General features: G+C 37.4%; 1 long non-coding RNA gene across 2 annotated transcripts; it reads left to right on the top strand.

The window, feature by feature from the left end:
• Positions 1–13,888: 13,888 nt before the first annotated feature.
• On the top strand, positions 13,889–17,061 carry LOC121314806. Of its 2 annotated transcripts, none has more exons than XR_005950158.1 (3): positions 13,889–14,226; positions 14,314–14,361; positions 16,695–17,061. It is a non-coding gene; the product is annotated as an uncharacterized LOC121314806 (long non-coding RNA). The 2 variants fall into 2 exon arrangements; XR_005950159.1 differs by having other exon boundaries at positions 13,919–14,226; positions 16,704–17,061.
• Positions 17,062–17,936: the final 875 nt, after the last annotated feature.

Below are 17,936 nucleotides of genomic sequence, written 5' to 3' on the forward strand. Positions count from 1 at the left end.
TCATAATCAGGTACAACTTTCATTGATTTAAAATGAAACACTCGTTGGCTGGGAGAATGCTGGGTACTGGAAGAAAGCATTACATTGCCCCAGGCCTAATGGGTAATAAAGTAATTAATTCAGCTGATTAAGTTGGCCTTTGGGTTGAAGAAAAATCATATCCGCCTCCCTGAGAGATGTAACCGGGGAACTTAGGAAGAGGAAAATACCAGCTAATTAGTGAAGAAAACAGCTAAAAAGAGTGAGGCGGAAAATAAAGGCAGTTTGACTGTGCCATTAATGAGGCATGTTTAGGATGAGAATGTGACAAGCTCTTCAAAAAGCTTTCTTGCCAGGCAAGCCACACTTTCAAAGACAAGTCGTGCTACCTTTGTGCTTCATGCTGATACTTAATGATTGGAAACCACAAAAAGATAGAAAAGGTAAGGGCAAAATGTCAGACTCGTCTAGTTTAATGAGCTTGTTGATCATGAAAAAAAAAACAGAGAGAAACAGGAGGAAGAAAACAAGCGTCATGCTCACAGTCAGGATTTAGCTAGAGAACAGCACGTCCTGAAAAGAATCAGGGTTTTTAATATTTTGAAGAGAGAAAAAAATAATCTCCCTTTATATAACTCCATTGAAATTTATAAGTACAGACTGCTCATTAACACTAATCTTGGAAAGCCTTACCTAAGGTAATATTATGTGAAATGAAATGGTATTCAGTGGGCTTAGCCAACAACCAGTACGCTGAACTAGAAGGGTGTTTGCCTAGCAGTGCTGCGCGTATCAATTATTCAGATCGGGTTATCTGCAAAAATCAGGTGCTGAAAAGATAAAACACAGATACGTTATTTAAACAGTATAGCAACATGTGGGGACGTATATTTTTCAGAATTCCGCTCTTTACTCTTTAAGGGGATGCTTTGTGATACAAATCTGTACCTGCCTGTTTCATTCTTGCTATACAATTTTTAACGCTTTATTTTGAGTGGCATAATTAAGTATTTGATTACTATGCAATTAGCCATTTGCTGAAGCTTAGTTACATGTTAATAAAAAACAGTCAGTAAGTATGCCAAGCATGTTGATTATGTTTTATGAGATTTGGTAGTCTTCTAGGTTTTAAAATAGGAATCTAAAAAGTCAAATAAATTACAAAAGAATTACAAAAGAATCTAAGTGAACTGCTACAGTGTGTATTACTAATGCATTTCTTTGGGAGCAGGTGTTAATGTTTCACAGTGTTTCACAGTAAAGATGTGTTGCAAATGGGATGGTCTTAATGAATAAGCGGACACAATTTACTTACTGTAGCATATAAAATAATTTAAATAACCAAATTATAATATTACAGTAGAAGCAGGTGCAAACTGTAACCCAGTGACTGAGATAAGCTGTTAGTAAATTCAGTGGTTGTCATTCTCAAGAGTAAAAAGCATTAGTCATTCATACTGTACCTCAATTAAAGTAAAGGCACAAAAAGAACACGTTGCATTTATTAGTGGCAGTAATAAAGAAGAGTAAGACAAGTGAACATCACTTTTTACAATATTTTGAATTATTTTTTTTTGTTTATTATTGCCACAAGAATTGATGTCTGAAACATCAAAATGTTAATTAGTGAAAACTGCTTGGACCCATAAAACAAGGTGCTTTACATTTTTTTTTTTGGTTCAGAAAGCAACACAAATCCCTTTTCTGGCAGGAGTAAAAGACTTGCTTTCCACTCTTTGATTCAGGTATAGCAGTTTCAGTTTCTACCACAACACTACACAGCCCTACACTACACAGAAACTACCTAAGGTAACATTAGGTAATATAGTCCAAGATTACTGCTCCATATATATACACTTGACTGGGAAGGATGACATGGTTAATTCCTTAAAATATTTAAACATTGACTAATATTACCAAAAAGGAAGAACATACATACATATTTAAGTAGTGAACGGAACGAGACTCAAACGATGTATACTTGATATGAACAATGGAATAATGCATGGCAAGCTGTGAGACAGTCTAGATGAAAAAAAAGAAGATAAATGCAATAATCATACAGAATCCTATTCTGTAGAACCATCTGGGAGACTGTAGTCTTGTGTAATCTGAATGAGATGCCATTGAAAACATATCCCTTGACTGGCTGATGGAAACCAGTTATATTAAAAAAACAAATCGGATGTGTTGCCTTTAACTCACTCCAGTGGGGATGCAATCGTCAAAGCCATTGGGGAAAATGTGGTAATAAGAAAAGCTACACAAGGATAGCTAAAGCAATTAGAAGTACTGTATAACATGGAACTGTATACATATAACAACGTGAACAACGTGGAAATCACTGCAGTAGTTATGTGTCTTCAATTAACTACTTCAATTTAAGAATGATACGATCGTCCCTTATCTGCTTATTGGCCAAAACTGCAAAAATGCTACTTTTGAAAAAACTAAAATTTTTACTTTTTTAAAGTTACATTTTTATACATTTTACAGGGTATTGTGGTGCAATACCAGAGAGAATACTTGTTCTTTTGTTGTACAATCCATGCTGTTTTTATTTTAATTTCAGTTTCACCCTGCTTGTATTTCTGGTCAGTTTTATTTTGTCTTACTTTGTGCTACCAAAAGGATGAAGCTGCATTGTTATAATTTTTTTATATAAAAGAGAGTTTTGCTTGAGGTTCATGATTACAATGCTGTTTCCTGGTCTGTAAAGGATTGTTTCTATGTAACTGAAAACAACATTGCTGCAGCATTGCTCTGCTTCTGATATCTTTGCAATGTTAATTTTAAGGGTGGGCACGTTAATTCATGGGATGAAAAAAAAAATCATGTAAGCTCGAAGAGACATACTTTTCTATTGTTAATACTGCTAAAAATACAAACTCAGTATATAAGTTTATTTTATATTAATATACAACAAACCCTATACATACCAATCATGGTCTGTCTCATAGGCAAACACCACACACTAAAGGATTATTTAACCATTGTATATGCTACTTGCACCAGGTGACATCACATTTCAGGATACCGGAATCTCAATTTCCAGCGAATAAGCAGTTTATTTGAACGATGTGTAAATAACCACATCGTCAATATACGCTGCTGCATATTCCCAATGTGGTCGTAAGACCTGGTCCACCAGTCTCTGAAAGGCAGCGGGCGCACCAAGTAGCCAAAATGGCATGGTTTTAAAGTGAAACAACCCTTCTGGTGTTGAAAATGTGGTTTTCTCTCTCAAGAGAAAATTATCTCAAGGGGATCTGCCAGTATCCCTTTGTCAGGTCCAGAGTAGAGATACACTTCTAGATAAACCCCAATCTATCTAGAAGCTCATCGACCTGAGGCATGGGGTAGGCATCTAACTTGGCAACAGTGTTTACCTTACAGAAATCAACGCAGAAGCATTTGGTGTCGTCCTTTTTGGCCACTATAACAATTGGACTGCACCACTTGCTCCTGGAAGGCTCCATCACCCCAAGTTCGAGCATCGCCAAAACCTCTTTGCGAACACCACTTTGTTTCTGAGATCTGGTAAGGTCTCTCTCCTACTGTGACACCTGAGGGAGAGATAATGTCATATTCAGCAAGGTTAGTTCTACCGGGCACATTAGAAAAAACACCACTGAACTCTCAATAAGCTTCCGCAGCTGCTGATCTGAACTTAATTGTTTGAAATGACTTTTATGCTAGGGGTCTCTGGACAGGGGCCTAAATCAACCTCTATATTGCCTGGGTCTATAAATAAGGCCACCCTTGCTTGCCAGGGCTTTATTAAATTTATGTGATAAATTTCTCTTTCATTTCAGCGATCGGGCTGTCTAATTTCATAATTCACCTTTCCTGTTATAGCCTGAATCGCTTCATATGGCCCCTCCTATTTAGCACATAATTTTGATTCTGTCTCCTGGTCAAAAGGTACGAATTAGTGCATTTTTATTGTAATATTGCAGTTGCTGGTGCTGAGCCAGTTTGAGGTTGTCCTGGACCAAAGGATCGACTAAATCGAAGAACCTTTGTTCTTCCCCCACACCTTTCTCAACAGATTGAGGATGCCGTGAGGCTATCAGCTGTACAAGAATTCAAAGGGGGAGAACCCTGTCGAACTCTGTGCCACCTACCACTGCAAAAAGAAGGTAGGGAAGAAGCGATGCCCAATGTTTTTGCTCTTGATAAACAAAACATCTCAGCATCTGCTTTAAGGTCTGATTAAAGCATTCCACCAAACCATCCATCTGTGGATGATAAACAGATGTCCTGATGGGACGTATTTTTAGAATTTTGTACACTTGCTGTAACATGTTAGACAGAAAGTTAGTTCCATGATCAGGCAGGAATTCCTCGGGGATCCCTTCTCTCGCCATAATATGCAATAATTCTTTGGCTATTGCAGCTGCACTAGTGGACCTCAATGGAACTGCCTCCGGGTATCGCGATGCATAATCTACCAACACTAATATATGCATATACACGGAATAAGAAGGTGGCAAAGGGCCCACTATGTCCATTGCAACACGTTCAAAAGGAGTGGAAATGATTGGCAGTAATGACCCATTAACCTCGCCCTCTTGGTTACACGGTGTGCCGACTCCCTTTGATTGCCGTTTGTTACCATCATTGCATTCTCCCACCAGACCCCAGCCTCGTCTCATCAATGCTCATTCCCACTTTCCAATCCGTCTCTCTTTGTTTTTCTAGGATGAAAGAGGGGAGAAAACATTTCACTGTGAAAAGGAAAATCACCAATGATTTCCTTTTCCATTTTTCTGCCACATTAAAGGGAACAGATTACCTTGGATTAGTTGGCGTGACAATTTATTCTTCCAATCCTCAGATGCCACTGCATTAACCTTCCAAGTCAATGGTTTAGTGCACTGTAGCTCCGCCCCCTTTCTAGGTGGCTGAACCCTAGGTATAAATTGTCAGGCCAACTAGTCCAAGGTACTCTGTTCCCTTTACACAGCGCCCTCACAGGTCGGGGGGAGATCTAAGACCAAGAATCATTTGGTCTCTGCTACACCCGTGCATGAAGAAACAAGAAAAAAATGTCTGAAAAACATTCAAAGAGATAAATTCACAGTAACGAAACACACCAAAGTATACACACACACACAATTTCAGACTAATATGATTTATTAGGAAACAATTGTCAAACATAAATAATTCAATTGTGTATATACATTAGTGCTTAAACAGTTTTGTGATAAGTAAAACAACATTGTTTATTATTGTGTATTATTAGAAGTATTAGTAGAAGCGTTAGACATAATACTTCTGGTAATGCAACAAGCAAAAACAACTTTACACCCTACTCTTAACTTTGCACTTCTCATTCTTCAAGGATCTTAAACAGCAGGCCCTTATGCTGATTTTTGCTGTCACCTTGTCTTTATTTGACACTACAAACACCTAGCAGAAAAAATAATTGGATTAGTTTGGAGAGTACTTTTATAAACTGACTATGCTCTAATTTAATTATAATGACACATGAAGAATATATGCTAACTGAAACAGTTTAACAGAGCAATACTGAAACTAATTACACGTTTTTAAAAAGATAGGTAAAATTTAAATAAATAAATCGATTTAAACGTAATAACTCCCCTTCATAGTCACAGAGGTAGCTATGTTATTTGCATGCTGCATAAGCGCCATTGGCCATCTGTTTTGCATTATGCTATTATTAATGTGAAAAAAAGACCTTTCGGTATTATAAATGAGATGTACTTTCATAACATCAAAATATCTCAAAATAATGCAAAATTCGGCATTACATCATACTTAATACTAGGTTTGGTGAGTCAGCATTTATATGCAGAGCAGCTGATGATTCCATTACTTCCAGATTGGCTAAAGTCTAAGCGCGGTGAAGTATAGAAATATTTTGGTTTTGAGGTGGCTGATGACGGAATAGTAAAACAATATAACAAGACCTTGTTTTTCTCCATGGATATTGTGAAGCAAAACACCACCAAGTTAAAGTAAGTTATGGCTATGTAAATATCAGTTAACAACTACATATGTTTGATACTGCAATTGTGTTTTTATATTTCTGTGTTTTGGAAGACTTCGATATTATCAATATTGAAACAGGTGCACGATGTCGGTATACAATTTCCATATCATTATCCTCTCTTAGTTAATACTTAAAGTTTTAAAAATATATGCAACACAACTAAACAGTCCTTTCTTGCAAAGTATGTATAACAAGTAACAGAATGCTTGTGATAGAGGCTGCCACGCTGGTCTAAAGATTTTGTAAACACAAGCCTTTTGTTGCTTCGCAAGTGTTACTGCTTCAAACACTGTTTCATAAACATGTTAATGTAAGAAAGGCTAAAGTGCCTAATAGCCTCTTCATATCTCCCTGATTATCAGAGATTCAGGTTCATCCTTTTAACATGTTATGTATTTTCCTTTGGACATTCATTTTTTTCACTTAATTAGAAAATATGCAAAAATACAGTTTTGCCCTATTTACAGGTAAGGGGCATAATTAATCTGAAACCAATGGCCCTGTCCTATGCAGTCTTACAATATTATATCCTACTGTATATTACTATTATCAGACACCCACTATCTCCCATGCTTTAACAAGTCTTGTAAAGTTGACTTTAATCCAAACCAGTGGCAACTGGAACAATTCAGATCAATGCTGACCATCACCTGTACCATACTTAATGATAACATTGAAGTTTGTTTTTTACACGGGGGATCAGCATGTATTTCACTGTGATAGCATGGTTGAGATTACACCAAGAATGTCATTTGCAAGTTTGCCACAAACATAGCCAGCAAAGCAGAACTCCAATACAAAGAGAGAGAGAGAGAGGAGACAAGTATCAGTTATTAAAACAGAAGTTAAGGTGATACATTATACTTTTTATTATTATTGTTCTCTTCAGTGTTCAAAGGCAATAACTTTTGTTTAGCTCTAACTATTTTGCTGTTACAGTACTTGGTAAACAATTTATATCATGATATATTTCATTCTCCAGTCAGCCACCAAACAAGTTGCTAAAAATATGAACATTTTCCAGAGGAAGAAAAACAATTATAAAAGGAATGATTATTCCATACGGCTTTCATTCCCCCCAGACTTTCCACACAATATTTGCATACATCCCCTCTTCCTAAAAGAGTAGTTAGCTTGAAGGAAGATTTAAACAGAAACTTTCTCCAGCCCTCAAAGAGGTGCAATTGTCTAGAGGAGCTCTCTCTTGACAATATTAATATTCCAGTAGCCACCAGGGTGCCAAATACAAATAAACCAAAAAGAAAAAAGAAAACATGTGTGCTGAATACAACAGTTAATTCGTAGTCAGCCTGGCACTCAGTATTGTGAAATCTTCAGCACAACAGACAGGAATTCATTGTTGCTTTAAAGCTACTTTAAAGTGAATTTAAAGCCTTGACAATCACTCCTTCTGTATCCACTGCTGATTCATGGCATTATATATGGTTCAGCAGGAAAAATACCCAGTTTGGTTAAAAAACAGAACAAACAACTGAGCAATGTATGAGTGTGCTCAAAAAGTCGTCGTAGCTTCCTCCACATGTGTCATTTTTGCAGAGATGCACATTCCAGAAGCATCTGAGCTAAAGTTACTTCCCACACCAATCTATGACTTCCACTGCTACCAACTCCCATCAATATCCCTGCCTTGGCCGATGGCACCCGTTTGTAGTTCAATGGGAAAACAAGTTTTATTTTTCAGTCGGTCTAACCTTTGGCTGCCACAGCAGTCCAAATATTTTCAACACTCTGTCTGAAGAGTTGTGCTGGATCCTTCTGAATATGCATAAACTAACTTTCGTACTTCATCTCCTGGATGATTTTCTCCTATAGACTTCCCCGATGCAGCCCCAGCCTAAGCCATATCAACACTCAAAGCAACCTTCTCTTCATTAGGGGTTCCGATACCAGATGAGAAAACCTTAGGCCCCTCAACCTGCCTGGAATTCTTGGGAATCACTCTTGATACAAACTTACCCCAACAGAAACCATCAGAATAATTCCCCCAGGTCGAGGATTCATTTCTCGAATGCTAGATATTGCTAAATCTGTTAGTGAACTTTACCATCATGTTAACCTATCCAGCGCTAGCCATGCAGACTTGAAGATTACAACAAAATAATCTCATCGTTGAGCTCCATATGTACACAGGCACATCATCATTAGGCTTTGGGGGCGTGTTCAACTTTTCCTGGTTTTCAGCAGCCTGGCCACCTCCAATCCGGGATCTCCCTCCTCAACAACATTTCTCTGCTCTACATGAGCTCTATCCTATAGTTCCAGTTGCTTTCACCTGAGGCTGACAGACAAGAAAATCCATCATCTTCCATTGTGACAACCAATCTACTGTAGCCATTTTCAAAAGGACGATCCAAAACATCACTCATAAATAGCTTGCTCCACTGCATCACTTGGTTATCTATTAACAGTAACTTTCTCTTTAAAGCAGCTTATAGGCCTGGTCTCATTCCCGTAGAGGACGCTCTCTCTCGGTTTCAGTTTCAGAAATTCCATCAACTGGTCCCATCAGCAGATCCCCGTTCCCCAATTTTAGGACCTTATTCTGAATTGAATTCCCAGCTTCTTACTCAGCAAGATCTTACATGACCAATTCTATAGCTCCACCTACTAAAGCCTCCTCTAAATCAGGCTCGGCAGCCTATGTGTCTTTCTGTGCCATGTCTTCAGTTTCACCGACAGAATTCAAAGTTATTCACATGCTTGCCTTTATAACCTACTGCTTCGTCTACTGGATCTTCATGCCTACCTCTCCAGTCTGAACCATCTATAAAACTTCTTCTCTGACGTATCCAAAAATCAGACCCTCCACCAACCTTGAATGTCTGCCCATTATATCAGACAGTCTCCTTAAATTAATATTGATTCTAAGGAAGGATTGCTTCACACCCTATGAGGACATTTTAATGAAGTGCTTGCTATCATGTTCTATTTTTTGGATTCATGTGATGTGGAGAATTCACCTGTAACTCCATCAGTCATCTTCCCAATTCCAGATTATGACTTCAAGATTACATCACAACAGGGAACAGCTTTACCTTTCACCTACGATCTTCAGAAAGACTTCAAGTGAGAGGGTAACCATATTCAGTTCCACCAAACAAACTCTCCCTTATGTCCACATTCTGCTATCACTAAATACTTAGTAACACGACATCCATTTCTTTCTTCAGCACCTCTATTCATCTTGTATAAACAAGCACCAGTCACTCATCAATGTTTTTTCTGGCCACCTGTCGAACCTATTTCAAGAGCTCACTCACCAGCTTCTCAATATTCTGCCCACTCCATCAGAATCGGAGCAGCTACAACCGATGCAAAAGTTAACATTAACCAACATCTGATCAAAAAGCTTACAGATGGACATTGTCTGCAGTAGAGTTGTTCATCAGGACTTCAGTTTCAGATCCTAAAAATCCTCAAATCCAGATGTCCACTATATAAAGCTTTTTTTTTTTTTTTTTTTTTTTTTTTTTTTATCAGGATACACTTTTGGGGGGGGGGGGGGATGGGGTGATGGTCCTCCGTCACCCGGACGGCTCCAACCAGACCATAAAGTGAGATCCTGGACAAAGTTTAACAATATCTTCTCTATTAATTTAGTTATTTTCTTAGATATTTTAATTGCACTGGAGGCATATTTTCCTTGAGGTGGAAGTGTTTTGCCCAGGATCCACTTTTGGGAGTTGGTGGTCCTCCATCACCTGGCCTTGGTGACCTCTGACTGACGTTGGAGGTTGCACCTTAAACGAGGGCAGCTCCTATCGGTCCAGAAGGCGAGAACCTGGGCTAAACAGTAAATAATCTCACGTTATGTTTTGCATCTTACAATACTGAGGTTCAATCTTTGCATTGACAGATAAAACTGTGATGGGGCTGAATAAGTAAAAAAAAAAAAAAAATCAATACTATTATCATTTTTTATTTATCTAAACAATAGCAGTATCAACCAGAAATCAGAAAGGGAGAAGGCACACACATAATTTTGTACAGCCACAAAGATTAAGTAAATTTTGAAAAAGATCTATAAAAATTATTTTGTATTATGTGTCACAACATTTTAAATGAAACAGATATGTTGAATTGATAGCATATCAGTGAGGTGAGGTGTTGAATTGATAGCATCGCAGTGAGGTGTAAACTGGAATACAGATTTTTTTTTTTTTTTTTTTTTTCATATGCCTGCTGAGATTTTTGTCTAAGATTGTAGACCAAATCATGTCTCCTCTTTGTTGACAAGGCAAGATTTTGGGTTTGCCCAGATGGAGTTAATAATAAACCTAGTGATCAATTTTGAAAGAAAAAATTATGAAAGAGTTGTTTGGACTAGTTAAAATTCAGTCATGCTTGCTCTTCTGATTAAATAAAGTACAGAACAAAAGCTATACAACATACTCTTGAAAGAGATTTAGCATGGTGAAAGAGCTTTGAACGAAGTTTGGGGCTGACCGCATTTTTATGGCAAAACAGTTACCATAAACTAAAACATTTATATGTTTTTAGTTTCTTTATTAATTGTTCTTGATGGTAAATGTGTTACACCTGTAGTTCTTGTTACAATCTTGTAGTGACTGTGCAGTGTTCTCAAGCATTCATCACTTTAAAGTGGGCACAGAAAGCCTCAATATGTGCATGAAAAAAAGAAATGCACCAGTTACTTTAAGTAACTGTCTGTTGCAAAGTGGTTTATTTCATTTATTTTCTAAAACCAGCTGTTTCACAAAAGCCCCTGATGTATAATGGCCATTGGAGCAACTTGTTTTCAGTTAGCCCATGTGGAAGATTGTCACACACACCCACACACTGTGCAACAAGAACATGAATATGGCTGAGGCCAGCTGTATCTTTTAAACAACAAGGAGTTGAAAACCTGCAGAGAGGCAGTAAAAAAAATTGAGAAAAAGATGAAGAGCTCATGTGTTCTGCTTTAGGAACCCGTACATCTGGTCCTCTGGAATAAAAAAAGAAGCTTTGTCCATTTATGGGGACTGAGTAAGATATAAAAGAGAAAAAAAAACTGTGTCCTAATAAGAGAACAGTCCTTGGCTATGGCAGAGTTGCTGAATATCTTAGGAAACATGGACCAAACAAATGTATTCTGCAGGGGAAGCCAAAAACACTGTGAGCAGTACTAAACAGGGGGTTATTGAGGAAGTACCAGATTGAGCCTGCCATTGTGCAGCCATGCTCTGTGCAGGTGCAGGCTCTGGTTACAGGCCAGAGTTATTTCAGAGCTTTTGGCAGTGACCACTTTTCTAAATGGTAACACAATTGGAGTTTCCATGTTTCCTTTTTTCATGCTGTTAGAGGCCTCATCCAGTCGGAGCCAAGGCTTCTGGAGATACCTAAAGCCTGCTGAGCTGCCTCGAATAAGGGTTTCAGGCTATTACAAGCAGTAAACACATGGGATAAAACCACTGTGGTGGGTGAGATACAAGTGAGAATTGTTCAATACGCAATGCAACTCCCTGCCCCCAACATCTTGCAACAAAGAAAGAAAGGCATTCATTTAAACATTAAAACAAAAACAGCTTGGCATATTGAAGAGACCTGGTGTGTATTAGACAAGTTACTTGTTTCAGTTTCATATAGAAACGTGCACGAATTTAGCATTCTAAACTGACTTCATGTTCTGAGGACAGTTTAACTTTATTTTACTACACGTTGTCAGTTCTACAGTGGTTCCCGTATTTACACGTTGTAGTTACCTACATTAAATCAAGCAGTTATGCGTTTGAATGTACAGTGCTGTTTCTAGTTTATTAAATTAAAATATTGTAACTTTAAATAATTATCTTAATAATTTTCAGTGATAATACAGTACATATTTTTTACCTTCAGTCCAAAATAAAAAAGCTTATTTCATGTAGCATTTTTGGTAAACATGGTATTGTTATCTACTGGCCAACTGGTCATGCCTTACCTTCACTCTCCAACCTCCCGTGCCCACTCTTTCTCTTCTCTAGTATATCTAGCACACACTACTGGAGAACTTCATTCATATGCCCTTGAATTAATTTTGCATCATTATGGGTAAGCAATGGCTCTCTATTTCAATTCCATAAGCATTTAGGATCATGACAATGATAGTCTTGAACAGGATCATGAATTTCAACTTTATTTTATTCATAAAAATATTCTTTAAATAACTAATGAGGCTTTGTGACAAAGAGCCCTATGTGTCACTGTTACCAGAAAAAAAAATCCTCCAGTGAGACTACAAATGTGACAGAACCAATTTTACTTATAAAATGTACAAATACCAATTGACAGCCAAAGAATACAGTCATGCATTAACTCCTGTATCTTGGTTCAAATCAGATCCCAAGCTACTTGTTCAAATCATAAAATACCCAGCAAATAAACCAACCACATGTATCTCTAAAAAGGAGAGCATCCTATTGATAAGAAATCATTCTGATAATCCCTGAATAATTCTATTACAGGCAAACTCAGACTTAGCTTGGATTTAACATCTCTAACAAAACGTCCAAGCAGTATCTGATTTTAAGGTTGCTTGATGGTGGAGACATTTCTGTAATGCAAACTCTGGACTGAAAAACCTCAGTGTGGTTTACAATTGCAAAATATGTCCAAATAGAGGCTGCGCAAACAGAACTGATGTTTTTGCACCTTAATAATGAAAATATCAATGGAGACCCCCAGGGTTTTACTGACCTTTAAGAAAGCACCACATTTTAACTCACATGCTTGCTCTTTTGTAAAGGGCATGGCCTTACTCCTTGGGGATACATGGAGGAATGACCTTTATATATTAAGTGCTTGTAGATCTATTCTGTGTAAATAATGTATTATAGTACAAATGAAAACTGCAGCATTTGGTAAGAAACACATACTGAAAACTGGAGCTTCCAGTTATATATATGTGAGTGCTAACACACACACACTATATTTTGATATATATATGATATATATATTTTGATTTTGCAGTGGTCTCTTAATTTTTTCCAGAGCTGTGTGTATATATATATATATATATATATATATATATATATATATATATATATATATATATATATATATATATATATATACACACAGCTCTGGAAAAAATTAAGAGACCACTGCAAAATCATCAGTTTCTCTGGTTTTACTATTTATAGGTATGTGTTTGGGTAAAATGAACATTTTTGTTTTATTCTATAAAGTACTGACAACATTTCTCCCAAATTCCAAATAAAATTATTGTCATTTAGAGCATTTATTTGCAGAAAATGACAACTGCTCAAAATAACAAAAAAGATGCAGTGTTGTCAGACCTCGAATAATGCAAAGAAAATAAGTTCAGATTCATTTTTAAACAACACAATACTAATGTTTTAACTTAGGAAGAGTTCAGAAATCAATATTTGGTGGAATAACCCTCATTTTCAAGCACAGCTTTCATGTGTCTTGGCATGCTCTCCACCAGTCTTTCACATTGATGTTGGGTGACTTTATGCCACTCCTGGCGCAAAAATTCAAGCAGCTCGGCTTTGTTTGATGGCTTGTGACCATCCATCTTCCTCTTGATCACATTCCAGAGGTTTTCAATGGGGTTCAGGTCTGAAGATTGGGCTGGCCATGACAGGGTCTTGATCTGGTGGTCCTCCATCCACACCTTGATTGACCTGGCTGTGTGGCATGGAGCATTGTCCTGTTGGAAAAACCAATCCTCAGAGTTGGGGAACATTGTCAGAGCAGAAGGAAGCAAGTTTTCTTCCAGGACAACCTTGTACTTGCTGCTCAAAAAACTGCTCAAAATAAAAGTTGGTCAAACAATGGCTCAGTCCTGCTCCCACTAAAAGGGAGGTGCCACTCCAGGAACTTTCTCCCTAACACAACTAAAACTCTGGTGGGATTAAAATCATTGAAACTAAACTAATCTCTGTTCTCAGCATTCATATCCCGGTTAACACACACAGTGATCACGAGTGGTTGCTTTGTTTGCTCACTCTAGTTTGTACATGCCGTTCTGAGGATTCCCAGCCAATTCACTTTCAGTTTGCTGACAAAGAACAAAGAAATGGAAAACCAAGAACAAAATATAGCAGGTGGGGCTGTGTGGCTCTATTGCTGCAGCCAATTGCCCTTAATTAATCGCAGAGCCATTTGCAGATAAAAGCCGATCTGCCCAGATAAATAAGAAGCACCTGATTCTGGTGAGCAGAACTGTGGAGAGCTGCACAGTCCAACTGAACTTTTAGGTAAGCTGGCTACATAACAGCATTTCCCCTTTCTATATTTTTCCTTTTTATTTGTGAAAGAAAATATTTTTAATTGAATTTATTTAGATTGTAGGACAAGGCTTTGTGGGCACTTCCAACACGACTTGGTCTAAGGTATTTGGTTTAAACGTATTTATTTATTTTTTTTAATGAACATGGTTTTATCTAGGTTGACTGTTTTGTAGAGGTTGATATTCATGTTTTCTTTGCTTTGTAGGAGTGGATGCTAACCACTGTTTGTCTCCTTATGTTTTATTTTTGTAATCAAGGCTGCATTGTTATGAAAAATAACTGTTTCCCAAAGGGTTGCCCAAACAATTACTTTAAGTGCATAAACGTAAAACTAATTTACTAATTTTGGTATGACCAAAGCTGTTTGTGGCTATGTGTAGTCTGATTTGCAAATTAAACATTGTATATTATGGAATTACCTCAGTCTAAAGGCTGGTTCACACTGGCCATATGATTGCGTTCAAATCATAGATGCTGCCGACGAGTTGGTAGATTTTAACTTCTCAGCGTCAAGTTGGTGACGTTCAACCAATCGCACACCTTTTTCTTTCCTTTAGAATTTTACAAGTAAAATACAATTTACCGTTTTATTATTTTAAATAAATTATACTTGTATAGATGTAGCAGAAAATGTCTAAAGAACTAATAATTAAGCATGTACGGTACCATAAATAACCAGATAATCAGAATGAAAATTAACAACTCGGGAATTTAAATCGTGTTTGATGCGTGTCTCTCAGCGGCCTACGTGTGTTTTATTTAAAGAGGGATGGTTAAATTGAGCGGGTCAGCTCAACAAAGTCTGATTGAATGTCAGTGATTTTACCATGAAACTGAATGATTGCATTTGCAGTCAATCACACAATTAGGTTTTTTTTTTTTTTTGGATCAGCTGTTTTATAAAAACAGGCTCTGTGGTACAATGTATAAGTTAAATGCGGCTGTGTGCACGGCTCCCCGAACCTCCAGAAGAGTTTTTTTTATTTATTTTTTAGACCAATTAGAATGAACTGATGCAGGGATAAGATCGCTCAATGTGAACTACATCCTGCCTCTGTTCATAGCGTCCGTCTGAGTCATATGCCCAGTGTGAACCAGCCTCTACCTCCTGTACCAGGCAGTTATACTGCTGGGATACATATTAATATATTTTTTTGTGTTTAGTTACACTATTTTGATATTGTTTATTTATGCACTTTAAGAGTGTGTGTATATATGTGTGTGTGTGTGTGTATGTATGTATGTATGTGTGTATATATAGATATTATATATATATATATATATATAATATATATATTGTATAGATATATTATATGGTATATATATATATATATGTGTGTGTGTATACAATAATATATAATAATAGATATATATATATATATATATATATATATATATATAGTATATATTATGTAACATATATATATATTAGTTTTTATTATTCCACTCAGTCTCCCTGCCTGGAACATTAGGTTGCAGATTGGCCTTTAATTTATGACAATTGCATTCAACTGCAGTTTGTTCCCTTTCTGCTGGAAATATTTAGCATTCAAGTTGTTAGTCAACCTTATTTGTAATGATCTTATTGCAACTATTGCCAGCGGTTCTTTCTAACCTGTGACATTTAATAAATCTTTTTATTGTAATTTGTTTACTTGGTGTTTTATTGTTTATTTGATAAGAGCTTGAGTGGTGAACCAAATGTCTGTTTACAAACTAAAATTGGGTATTCGAAGCTCCTTTTACACCTGGTTAAACTAAGGGTGGCATAGTCTAGATTTTAGCTCATATGGGGCACTACAACATTTTTTTTTTTTTAATCCCTTTTTAAAGACATGAGGCCAGTGCTATTTGATAATTAGTCAATCAACACCTGGCCACATGTTGCACATGGATTTGAATTAGAGAGGGAATTGGATATGCCAAAAGCAAATCCAGCTAGGGTTTTGAGGCTCTGCTACAGTGCTACAGGCCAAAATAAAGTACCCAAGCTTCCGTCTAAAGCGATGGGGCAAGGTTTCCTACATTAAAAATCGGTCTAGGCCAGTGGTTTTCAACCCTAGTCCTGGGGTTGTTCCAAGCACTCGATTACATAATTGAACTCTTAATTTGCCTAATCTGAGTTTTTAAATTAAACAGATGGAGATTTCACTTTAGGTTTAAAATTGTATAATGAACATATTTAACTTTAAGCTACTGTATTTAAAAAGCTCAGATTAGGTAAATTATTCATTCAATTAAGGGTTCAGTTATTTAAACGATTGCTTGGTTAGAACAAAAACCACCAGGGCAGTGTTCCCCCAGGACCAGGGTTGAGAACCACTGGCCTAGGCAACTGTATTGATAGATTGTAGCAGCAGTGGCCTGTACTAGTGGGATTTTGCAAAGTAAACAAAGGTATATACGATGCTGTCACTATATTGTAACAATCTCAGTTCCCGCAGGCTGGGTTTCTCACAGGTGGAGGTGGGACGCGAACCAGTGACCTCCCGCACTGAATGATCGCCTCAATACCGCTTATGTCTTCATATGATTGTGTCATCTACCAACCCTGACCCCTACCCCCGTGCACACTACACTCTTCCCTGCCAGACTCAAGTCTGCCCTTGGACTTGCTCACCAGGCTACAGGCTTCCAAGTGCACTCAGGGGTACCTGCATCCCACTTTTAAAACCAATGTAGCTACCTGGACTTCGTTCTGTGTCTGCTGGACTTGTGGTGTTTTAAAGCACCTGCGAGTGCGCCTGAACTGTTTACCCTTGCTTGGTATTCCCGTGGTTCTGTTTACCATAGTTGGTAAGCAGACCACGGACCAACAGCGCCCTCTGTAGGCTAAAGAAACCCAACGCGCCCCTGAAATAAAACTGGGCACCTGTGTGGTGTTTTCAATTACACCTGTCTGTCTCCTGGTCAGTGAATTACCCACACCCCTTCCACAGGGGGAAAAATAAAGTGAACTTGTTTCACAATCAACACTTTTCCAACAGTTTAATTGAACAGAGTTGGCTCAAAAAAGGACTTAATGTGATCAAAAATTAAAACCAAAAAACAAGGAGCCTTATATAAGCCCCCCAATTTGAGAACTAGTGCATTATTTAAACAGTTGTAGCAACGTGAGGGGACGTATAGCTCTTTTTTGGAACACTGCTACTTGCTCTTTAAATACAAAATACCCCTCACTATTTACACCAGCAGGGCTTCCACCCTGCCACAGAGCCCTTTCATTTTCTTGTCTTTTTTTTTTTTTAAATACACTGCATACCTTGTACCTGCTTGATATCCACAGGCCCTGCAAACAAGATGCTCATAAACAAATGTATAGAAGACCAGGTGTGTTTTAATTTCTTAGATTTTATTTTATAGTTCATTACATTGGTACAAATAAGAGTGGTTAAATAAAACACTTATTTAAATCAGATTACAGTTTTACCTTAAGATGTTGTCTTCTGATCTTTAAAAGCAGGTTAAAAAAAGTTTCTTTTCGATTGGGCTTAGGCTTGATTGTACAGCGCTTTGTGATAACTCTGTTATGAAATACACTTTATAAAAGCAATTATGTGGTTTGCGTTCGTTTGGTTGGTCATCTTTAAGTCTCGTGGGGTCAATGATGCCCTGCACACCTAGCTGTTCTGGGGAGAAGATGTTTTGAAATTTTATTTTCCAGCTGGTCAGTTCCA

The sequence above is a fragment of the Polyodon spathula genome, chromosome 4 (genome assembly GCF_017654505.1).
Source record: "Polyodon spathula isolate WHYD16114869_AA chromosome 4, ASM1765450v1, whole genome shotgun sequence".
NCBI classification, from domain to species: domain Eukaryota; kingdom Metazoa; phylum Chordata; class Actinopteri; order Acipenseriformes; family Polyodontidae; genus Polyodon; species Polyodon spathula.